This window comes from Rhinolophus sinicus, chromosome 12 (genome assembly GCF_057876585.1).
Source record: "Rhinolophus sinicus isolate RSI-liver-muscle chromosome 12, RSI-T2T, whole genome shotgun sequence".
Lineage (NCBI taxonomy): Eukaryota > Metazoa > Chordata > Mammalia > Chiroptera > Rhinolophidae > Rhinolophus > Rhinolophus sinicus.
The window spans coordinates 1,279,788-1,290,921 of NC_142512.1; the positions used below are offsets into that span (position 1 = coordinate 1,279,788).

Sequence of the window (11,134 nt, forward strand, 5' to 3'; positions counted from 1 at the left end):
GAGGTGATAGGGGACAGCCCTGTCGTGTTCCTGAACATAGAGCAAAAGTCTTCAGTTTTTCACCTTAATTATGAGATGAGCAGAGGGCTTGTCGTATATTGCCTTTATTATGTTAAGGTAGTTTCCTTCTATACCTATTTTATTAAGTGTTTTAATCATAAATGGTTGTTGTATCTTGTCAAATGCTTTTTCTGCGTCAATTGATATAATGGTATGATTTTTGTCCTTTATTTTGTTTATGTGAGGTATCACATTGAAGGATTTGCGTATGTTGAACCATCCTTGTGCCCCTAGGATAAACCCAGGGTTTCGAGTTGGGCACTTGAAGGTCATTGGTAGGGAATATTCTCCCGGTAACCCTCCCCTGCATCCCTGGCCCAGGGACAGTGCAGGAGGCCGATCTTCTCCAGGGGAGGTTGTGGGACTCCCTAGGGAGCTGCTCCTGCAGCTGGGACCCCACAGGCAGCATTAGCTCCGGGAGCCTCATGGGAGGCTGCCACCCCAGCCCCGTCCTAGCCCTCCTTCCTCAGGTGCCCTGGCACAGCCTTTCAATCTCCCTGCACCCCTGTCCCTGCCATGGGCATCTAGCCAACCTGAGCTTCCAGCCAGCCTGGGTGGGCCCGGGGAGGAAGGGGTGCTTTGGGCCCTTCCCTCCCCAGGGCACAGAGGGCCAGTCCTGGCACTGAGCCCTCAGGGTGGCACAGCCAACTGGTGGGCACTGCCAGCCTGGGAGGCCCCTGAAGAAGGACATTTCTCTCTCTGAGGTTCTGATTTCATTCTCTGTGGCTCTATACACAGAAAAGAGACTGCTGGCGCATATGGATTTTCTATTTGCAGTTTGTTGAGGAACCTTCATACTGTTTCCCAGAATGGCTGTACCAATTTCCTCCGTTTCATACAGACATTGGCCATTTTTATGTCTTCTTCAGAAAAATGTCTATTCAGATCCTTTGTCAATGTTTTAATCAGGTTGTTTGCTTCTTTGTTATTGAGCTGTTTTATTGGATATCTACCCCTTATCAGACATGTAGTTGGCATGTATCTGCTCCCAATCCACAGGCTGCTGTTCTATTTGGTTGTTTCCTTTGCTGCACTGAAGCTTTTTAGTTGGTGGAATCCCACTTGTTTACTCTTGATTTTATCGTCTGAGATTCCAGACACTGAAAGAAAAAAAATCCCTTCATGATCTCCTTCATATGTGGAATCTAAAAGGACAAACACAGGAGCAGAGAGCAGAATGGTGGTTAACAGGGAATTTGCGGAGGTGGGGGAGGGGGAGATGCCGGTCAGAAGGGACAAAGTTGCAGTTTGCGGGATAAATAAGTCTAGAGAGCATTATGACTCTAGTTAATAATACTGCATTGAATACGGGAAGTTTGTTCAGAGAGTAGATGTCAGATGCTCGCATCACAAAAACACTGGGAACTATGAGGAGACGTGTTAACTAGCTCGACTGTGCTCATCATTTCATCACGCATGTGTATATCAGCACATTATGCTGTACAGCTCAGACATTTACATTTGTATTTAAAAATAGAATGAAATTGGTTGCAGTTCTATATATGAACAATGAACCGTGCAAAAAGGAAATGAAGAAAACAACCTCATATACAATATCATCAAAACCAGTAAGACACGGCTTCTGCAGAGGACAAGGCTCGCTCTCTCATTCTGCGGGTCCGACTTCTACCAAAACGAGTGGCCTGGATGAGGGCAACAACCTTCCTGTCTCTACAACCTGTGGCCTTGTTACTCCTGACCGTGCTCCAGGACATCAGGACCTGAACCAGGGCCAGAGCAAGAAAACCGAGGAGACACATGTGATGGCAGTTTGGAAACTGCCTTGGAGGGAGGCCCATCTCGGGCCCACTGGGGCTGTGGCCCTGTGCTCTGCATTCAAGTTGCTGGGAGTTGCAGCTGTGCAATGACTAAAATGGGCCAGAAAGAGGCTACGAAGGGCCTGGAAGCAGCCTCTGCCTCTGCCTCAGTGGCAGCAGACAATAGACAGGAAAATGGCTGTCAGCATAGAGAACTGAGCGGTCCTGCTGGGGAGAAATTTCTAGAAGCCTGTGGTGCAGGGGAGTTGGGGTCTCAAATGATGTCTGGGGCAAAGGCCAAGGAAGTGATGACAAAAAAGTGTGCCATCTCAGCGACACCAGAAAAGGAGGGAGTAGCAGAGGAGGTGGTGGAGGAAAAGAAGGTAACACAGCAGGAGAAAAAGGTGGTAGGAGTGACACAGGAGACAGGTGCCAGGGGTCTGAAGATCAATAACTGCATGGACTCACTAGAGGCCATTGATCAGGAGCTGTCAAACATAAGTGCCCAGGTAGACAGGGCCTTCCTTCAGCTGGAGCGCAATTTGGCTGGATGCAAAGGCTCCATATGCAGTGTGGAAGTATCCAGAATATCCCAGGTTTTTGGGTCACTGCTTTTCGGAACCATCCCTAGCTGTCACCTATGACCAGTGGCCAAGATGAGGACATGATGAGGTACATCATCAATTTGGAAGTTGAGGAGCTTAAACACCCTAGAATAGGCTGCAAATTCAGGCTCATCTTTCTTTCTTTTTTTTTTTTTTTTAATTAAATTTATTGGGGTGACAATTGTTAGTAAAATTACATAGATTTCAGGTGTACAATTCTGTATTACATCATCTATAAATCCCATTGTGTGTTCACCACCCAGAGTCAGTTCTCTTTCCATCACCATATATTCGATCCCCCTTACCCTCATCTCCCACCCCCCACCCCCCGCCCCCGTTACCCTCTGACAACCACTAAACTATTGTCTGTGTCTATGAGTTTCTGTTTCTCATTTGTTTGTCTTGTTCTTTTGTTGTTCTTGGTTTATATACCACATATCAGTGAAATCACATGGTTCTCTGCTTTTTCTGTCTGACTTGTTTCGCTCAGCATTACTCTCTCAAGATCCATCCATGTTGTCATAAATGTTCCTATATCATCTTTTCTTACTGCCGAATAGTATTCCATTGTGTATATATACCACAACTTCTTTATCCATTCATCTATCGAAGGACATTTTGGTTGTTTCCATGTCTTGGCCACCGTAAACAAAGCTGCAATGAACATTGGAGCACACGTGTCTTTATCTCTAAATATTTTCAGATTTTTTGGGTAGATACCCAGGAGAGGGATTGCTGGGTCATATGGTAATTCTATTCGTAATTCTTTGAGAAACCTCCACACTGCCTTCCATAATGGCTGCACCAGTCTGCATTCCCACCAACAGTGTATGAGGGTTCCTTTTTCTCCACAGCCTCTCCAACATTTGTTATTGTTTGTCTTGTTGATGATAGCCATTCTGACTGGGGTGAGGTGATATCTCATTGTGGTTTTGATTTGCATTTCTCTGATGATTAGTGATGTTGAGCATTTTTTCATATGTCTATTTCAGGCTCATCTTTCAAAGCAACCTCTACTTCTGAAATGAGGGGCTCATCAAGGAATATGAGCACAGATCCTCTGGCTGGATGGTGTCCCTTTCCATTCCAATCTGCTGGCGCCAGGGCCAACACCCCCAGTCCCATATCCACAGGAAACAGGAAGGGAACACCATCCCCAGTTCCTTCAACTGGTTCTTAGACCATAGTCTCCTAGAATTCAGCAGGATTGCTGAGATTATGAAAGCAGAACTGTGGCTCAATCCCCTACAGTATTACCTGATGGATGAAGGACCCCACAGAGGAATTTGAGATCCAGCAAGGCAACCAGTGGAGAGCCCCAGGTCCTTCAGGCTGCAGTCTGGCTAACTCCTGACCTGTGAGAAGCTCCTGCACAAGTTTCCTTACCACCTTCTCTTGGATTCTACGCTTAGACAACAGCATGCCATCCTCCATCTGCTTTCTCTTCACACGGGATTATTTTTTAATTTGGTTCTTCTAAGTCTTCAACCAGTTGCAAGATTGTTGCTTACATGCCTATGCTCTTCTTCCTCTGGGCCTCGGTGCTGTTCTGCAAAGTGTTACGTGTTCCAAGTGCATGGCTGTCCACTGCTTCAATGCCAAGCACATGATGCCATAGATATGCACTGACCCCTGTACTCTATGGTGAGCTGTCTGAGTGTCACTGCTGTAAGATGAAGCTGAAATAGATGATACCAGCCATGATCCCAAACTGGACATTCCAGGCTACCACTAACTGGTTCCCAGCTGCTTTCCTGGGCCTGTACCATCCAGCCTGCTGGTTACTTGGCAGAATAATCAGGTGGCTGATGGGTGGCTACTAGGCATGAATGAGGTAACAGATGACATGTGTTCTGTGTTATCATGTTGATCTCCTTAATGCCCTTGGTCACTCTGCATTGTGACCAGTTACTGGTGAGTATGAAAGCCTGTGCTGTGGCCCACCCAAACCTATTCTCAGCCTTTTGGATGAGCTTTGCACAGTCACCATGGCCTGCCTCCTCAGGAACTATCCGTGGACTTAAGACCCCAGGCAGCATGCAGGAACCACTCCCTTCCCAAATGGTTACCCATAAACCCAATCGGTTTTTGGGAAGGTTGGGCAGTCATATGTGACAGTGTCCAAAGCAAGGTTGGAGTGGGGTCCCTCCCAACAGTTAGCCTTTCTGAGTCCTAGACAATAAACCACCCGGGGGCACCGAGGAAGATGCATTTCTGGTCTGTCTCTCTCCCTCCTCCTCCTTCCTTTGTCTCCTTGCCCCCTTTCCCTTCCCTCCTCCCCCCTCTGCTCCCTTCCTCTCTCAAGCAGTTATTGCTCAGAAACAAACACAAGGTGAGACAGCAGTGCTGTCGGGGCTCTTACTTACGGAGGGTATAGTGGTGGTGATGACATCCGCACTCCTCTTTTCTCCTCTCTTTTTGAAGGCACTGCCATAAGCTCCCCGAGGGCTTAGTAGATCTAGATACAAAGCGGTGGGGAGGGTGCTCTAGGCTGGAGAAGCTGAAAGCCCAGACACAGAAATGGGCCTGCTGTGGAGCGGGTTTGGTAAGGCAGTCAGAGAAGACGATCCTTGCAGGGTCTGAGGTGGGAGGAGAGGCCTTGATGCTCTTGCCAGGAGAGGTGGGTGGGAGAATCGAAGTGGTTAATGTTTAAAGAGGATGCTTGGAAGAGAGATTTCCTCCAATTTTTCCTATGTCCTTGAATTCACCAGTAGATTTTTATACACAAAAATGCAAGTCTAGATGTTTTCTCTCTATTATTCTAGGAATGACCTTATATGTGGAATATTAATGGTATATACTTCTTATTTCACTGTGAGTAAAATCAAATTCCTTCATTTTTGCTTGCTGGCAAAATTGACACTTACAGGCCTGGTTTTTGCTTGTAATTGAGAACGTTTGCAAAAATATCAAACTTGTTTCCTATGCAGTGTGAAGACTTTGATAATATATCAGCTTGCTCTAATCTCTTCATATATAGTCTATTTTTAGAAATATAATTTGAATAATGTGATCTTTGAAGAGTCTGAAATTTTGCAAATTGTCGCTGTCTTATGAAAGTAATCTCAAGAAGAAAAACATAACTCTGTCTTACTTGATATTTCTTGCCCTAATAGTAATGTGGTACTTGATATTTTATGTTCCTAACCCGTGTAAATACTTGTAGAATTGCTCTGTGAAACTAAACAAAGATTGTTAGTACTTTTGTCTTCTATGTGCTAGAAGAAAAAATAAAATCTGTCCCTCTTCTGTATTTCTTGTTTTCACTAAGAAAGAAAAATTAATAAAGTTAAAAAAAACACACCAGTAAAATACCTGGGAATAAATTTAACCAAGCAGGTGAAAGACTTGTACACTGAAAACTATGAAACATTATGAATAAAATTAAAAGAGACAAACAGAAAATCATCTCATGCTCTCATGCTGGAAAACTTAATGTCCATACTATCCACAGAGATCTAGAAACCATGCTACTCCCATCGAAATCACATTTGTTTTTACAAAAATAGGAAAAGAAATAACATTCATATGGAACCACAAAAGACCCAGAATAACCAAAATGGTCTTGAGAAAGAAGAACCAAGCTGGAGGGGTCACATCGCCTGATTTCAAAATATATTAGAGACAGAGTCATTAAAATGATATTGCCACTGGAATAAAGACAGACAGATAAGAGAGCACACAGAAGAGAGAGCACAGAAATAGACCCCCAAAAATACGGTCAGTTAATCTTTGACAAGGGTATCCAAAGCACACACTGGGTCTATTAGCACACACAGAGACAGTTCTTCAACAAATGGTGTTGGGAAAACTGAAGATCTCCAGGCAAAAAAATGTAACACTGGACCTCTACCTTACTCCACCCCCCCAAAATCAACTCAAAATGGATTAGAGACATCAATGGAAGACCTGAAACTGTGACTCCTACAATAAACAAAGGGAAAACCTTCATAACTTTGGTCTTGGCAATTATTTCTTGGTTATGGTACTAAAAGCACAGGTAACAAAACCAAAAATCAAATAGTAGCACTATCAAACTAAAAAACTTCTGCACAGTAAAGAAAACAACAGAATGAAAAATCAACCGTTGGATTGGGAGAAAGTACTTGTAAACCATATACCTGATAAATAAAATTAATTTCCAATATATACAAGGAACTCTTACAACTCAATAGCAAAAAAAAAAGCAAATCCAGATTTTAAAATGGACAAAGGACTTGAACATTTCTCCAAAGAAGACATACAAATGGACAACAGGTATATGAAAAGATGCCCCCACATCATGAATCATTAGGGAAATGCAAATCAAAACTGCAATGAGATAATACCTCAGTCCCACTGGCAATGACTATCACAAAATAAAAGTGATAAGAACTGGCAAAGTTGTAGAGAAATTGGTAGGAGTGTAGTGTTGGCACCACAGCTGTGAAAAACAGTACGGAGATTCCTCAGATGGAACTGCCATGTGATCCAGTAATCCCACTTTTGGGCGGATCCAGGACTGAAGTGAAGACCTTATGAGATGTCTGCACTGCCATGTGGCAGCTCTGTTCCCAACAGCCAGGGATGGAAACACCCAATTGTCGGGGACACTGATGGGAAGAGACGAAGGAGCCATGACGACTGAATGGTATGTGGTATTCAGGGACAGACGAACAGATGAAGAAAATATGGGGTATACATACAGTACACACATACAAAACATACATTATGTGTGTATATATATATATATATATATTACACAATAGACCACTTGGGAATTTCTGTGCCCACATTTCACCTGGAGGAGGAGGAGGTCCAGAGGTAAAGGCAGGCAGCAGTGTGGGGGAGGCAGCATTTTTCAAGACGAAGGGGAGAGATCTGAGCCATGGAGTTTTGAAAAAATAGGAAGTGTCCCTTTCTTTCTTGAGCTGAAGACAGGGGATCAGGAAGATGGGACAAGCCCACAAAGCCCCTATGGGGAGGATTCGATCATCGGTTTCCATGCAGGTGTGCCTGATTCAATCACTTGGCCTTGTTGGGTGTCTTTGTGGGGACTACAGGGTGGGCTGGTCAAGGGCGGTGATATGCCTCCTATTCATGTTGGGGGAGGGGTCTCTACCTGGGTAGAGCCCCAGGTGTCTGGGAGTAGTGTGGGCAGAAACAGCTGCCAGGGGTGACTTAGGAGTGTCAGGGAGACAAACCCACCTGACAAAAAATATCCCAGAGCTGGTATTCCAAAGAGTGCAAGACAATTTTCTTAGGTGGACCCCTCAGAAAATGTCATGACTCGCAGAGCAAGCGTCATTCCTTCTCAGCTCTCCTTTCATCCTTCTCGTTGCCTGGAAGGGAAGGACCCTGCTTCTGTGAGGCGTCTCACCACTGTTCCAACGCTTGCTACTCAGCGTCAGCCTCAGTGCCTTCTGCAGGCAGTAGTATGTAGAATTTGATAAAAACTTTTGTTTTCATTTTATTGATTTTTGGCAGTTATCTGGTTTATGGAGAGATGTTGGCTTCTCCTTTATGGTAGTGATTTAAAATATCCTTTAACAATTAAGTACAGGATGAAGTAGTGTATAAAGAAATAATGATGGTGGTGGGAGGAGGACTGAGGTAACAGCCATAAGCCTGGTAGGGAAGTGAGTGAGGTAGTGGAACGTGACACTCCGTGTCATATAGGCTGCTAGTTGGGTGTCAATCATCTTTTCAGGAGGATGAAAGCACAGCAACCACAAGAGGAATGAGTGGAAGCATGTCATGATTCCAAGACAGCACCTTGCTGGACCCCACTCTGGGCTGCCTGACTATCTCAGACTTCAGGAGTCAACCCTGGTCATTTCTTAGGGGAAGTCCTCCGGGGTGTTCTGGAGTCATCTGTCTTCCCATACACTGATCACCATCTACCTTTCTCTGGAACTAGCTATCTCATCAAAGGTCACAGAATAGATGCCTGCCGGGGCTGGGAGAAGGGGACCTACAGCAAGCTACAGAGCCCACAGCAGAAAGGTAGACCCAATGTGGCCACACATTCCAATTTCTCAACAAAAGTCAGAAATCTAAATTCTTACATGAAATTTCACCATTTTTAGTGTTCCCCTTACCTGGTGCAGGATCCTGTCTCTGCAGCCTCAGGTGACATGGAGGGAAGCTTCTAGGTGGAGATAGCCATCAAGCTGCAGTGCCCTCACACTCTGGCCCCTCAAATGAGGGGACCCAGGAGAGGAAATCACCTGCTACAGTGGGTTGTGCTAGTCACGTGTTTCCCATAAGACCAGGCCCTCCTGGTGGGCAGGGAGGGGCCTGAGTCATCTGGCCCCTCCCTGCCCACCAGGGCTCACAGGTCTGGAGCAGAGTGAATGACAAGATCCAAAGAGACAGGTGTCCATCCTCTAGGGAAGTAGGGCAGAGTCTGGGACACAAAGCAGAGATATTCCAACAGACACACCCATGGGGAGGAGGGTCACTGTGTTGAGGGCAGCAGGCCTGGCTGGGCAGTGACTCCAGGCTCAGGACCTTGCTAGAGAAGAGAGATCCCAGCTGGGGCTCTCACTGCACACCTGCTCCAGGATGGAGAAGTATGCCTGGAATGCTGAGTTGGAAAAGCTGGGGAGAGTGTACAAAGGCTATTTCAGGAATGGCCTGGGGAGAGCAAAGTCCAGGAGGTTAGATGCCCACGTGGGATCCAGGCCAGGTGAGGGCTGCAACCAGCCTGTGCTCCAGGAGGGAGGGCGAGGTCTGGATAGAAGAGGCCGTGCTCCCAAGCTGCAATAGAGGGGGATAGGGACTTCAGGCAGAGAGAAGGACTGAGAGAACGTTGTCTCTCTGATCTTTGGCGTAGCCCCTGCAGTGCACGCACCTGCCTATAAAGACGGTTCTGGCCTCCCTCTCAGCCCTGTGCCCCTTCCTGCCCCAGGGCGCAGAGAGAGGGCAAGGCGGCTCCCTTGCAATGCCGGGCTGACTGGTGGAACTCGGGCGCCCCAGGCGGTCTCCCGGTGGGGATGCACTGGCTTTCCCCGTGCAGGCCGCTGCGCTTCTGCCACCGCTTCCTGGTTTCTCTGCTCCTCTGCGAGCCTGGAACATCGGCGGCGGCTGCGCGGAGAAGCACCGGGTCACTGCAGGCTGAGGCGCCCCTGTTCCTGCCCTCCCCGCGCTCGCTCGTTTCCTCTTCCGCTTCCCTTCCACGCTCCCTGCCTCCCCTCTGCACCTTGCCTCCTCCGCCCCACACCCTGCTGTCCTGCGGCTGCGGGCGGCTCCTGCTGCCCCTAGTAGTGAGTCGGGCGGCGCGCGGGGAACTTTCGTGCCGGCTGCGAGTGCGGGACCCTGACTGCAATCGGGCTGAAGGGATCCGCTGGCTGAAGCCGATTGCCGCCCGCTCTGCGCGGTGATGCTGCCGCTGCTGCTGACCCCGCGGCACAGGTAGGTGAGGAGGGACCCTTCCCCTCCCACGCCCCCGTCAGCCGGGCCGCGCCCCACGCGCCCCGCCGCCCCACGCGCCCCGCCGCCCCACGCCGCCCCACGCGCCCCGCCGCCCCACGCGCCCCGCCGCCCCACGCGCCCCGCCGCCCCACGCGCCCCGCCGCCCCACGCGCCCCACGCCGCCCCACGCGCCCCGCCGCCCCACGCCGCCCCACGCGCCCCGCCGCCCCACGCGCCCCGCCGCCCCACGCGCCCCGCCGCCCCACGCGCCCCGCCGCCCCACCCCAGGCAGCTTCCAGCCGGACTTGACAAACTTCGCGCGCACTGGCCTGGGCCGCGTTGGCTAAGTTTGGGGCCCGGGCGGTCGCGGGACCGGGGAAGTCTCGGGGTCCCCGCGGCTCCCAGGGCGCGGATCATTAAGGCGAAGGGCTGGGAGGGTCCCGCGGCGGACGTCCCCGCGCCAGCTCCAACGGGTCCGGGAGAGCCAGGGTGAGGCGTCGCCCGCGGTGGCGTCCGGAGACGCCGAGACGGTGCCCAGCGCACAGCCTGGGGCCCTGGGGATTGGTTAGGGTGCGCAGAAAGGGATCCCCAAAGTCCCGAGGGGCCCTACTCCACCCCTTCAGGGACCGAGAACCGACAGCGGCCTCACCGGAGCTGGAAACGGAGGAGAGTTCCTCCCGTGCCAGGGGCTACGGAGTCTTCACTGCCCCAGGGCCGCTGAAGGGTAGAAGCGCAGGTGTAAGGGGCTGTAGAAAGCAGGTAGAATATATAATATATGTGGATTGAGGTTGGCAAAACAAGTTGGTTACCACTAGGGACAGGACTATGGCCGCAAGTGTGAGACTGATAAAAGTGAAAGTAAACATGTGTATGTTTTTGTGTGAAACTGAGCATAGCAAAATTGAGTGATAAACACGTTCACCAAAACAACTTCTGGTTATCACCTCAGAGGTAAACAAGTCCAAGGAAGAGAGGATAAAAGCAGAACTCCAGAGCAAGGCCATGAGTAGTCTGACAGGGCGTTATGGCTGAGACCCTCTGCGAGGTGCAAGCCACCTACTCCCAGACTCTCCGAAGTTCTTCCTTGCAAGACCAGCTCGCCTCAGACCCCACGTCGGCCAGTCGCCTCTCTCAGACCGGGGCCTTCACCACCTCGATTGACTCTGGGACTTGGTTCATTATTAAATTATATTCTGTATAATCTTCCCTGTACCAGAGCATTGGCCTCTGGAAGGACATTGGTTCCCAAATAAAGCTGTGTTACTCAATCTGTCTGAACCTGTGTGCCCAGACTTTGTTCCCCACTCGCTCATGAAT

The 11,134-nt window shown here is 49.1% G+C and overlaps 1 long non-coding RNA gene and 1 pseudogene across 2 annotated transcripts; both read left to right on the top strand.

The window, feature by feature from the left end:
* The first annotated feature begins 1,664 nt into the window (after positions 1 to 1,664).
* LOC148756413 (testis-specific Y-encoded-like protein 4) lies at positions 1,665 to 3,712 on the top strand (annotated as a pseudogene).
* A 4,857-nt stretch (positions 3,713 to 8,569) lies between these two features.
* On the top strand, positions 8,570 to 11,095 carry LOC148756414 (uncharacterized). 2 transcript variants are annotated; one of them, XR_016022823.1, is made up of 2 exons: positions 8,570 to 9,817; positions 10,767 to 11,095. It is a non-coding gene; the product is annotated as an uncharacterized LOC148756414 (long non-coding RNA). The 2 variants fall into 2 exon arrangements; XR_016022822.1 differs by lacking the exon at positions 8,570 to 9,817 and adding an exon at positions 10,031 to 10,576.
* Positions 11,096 to 11,134: the final 39 nt, after the last annotated feature.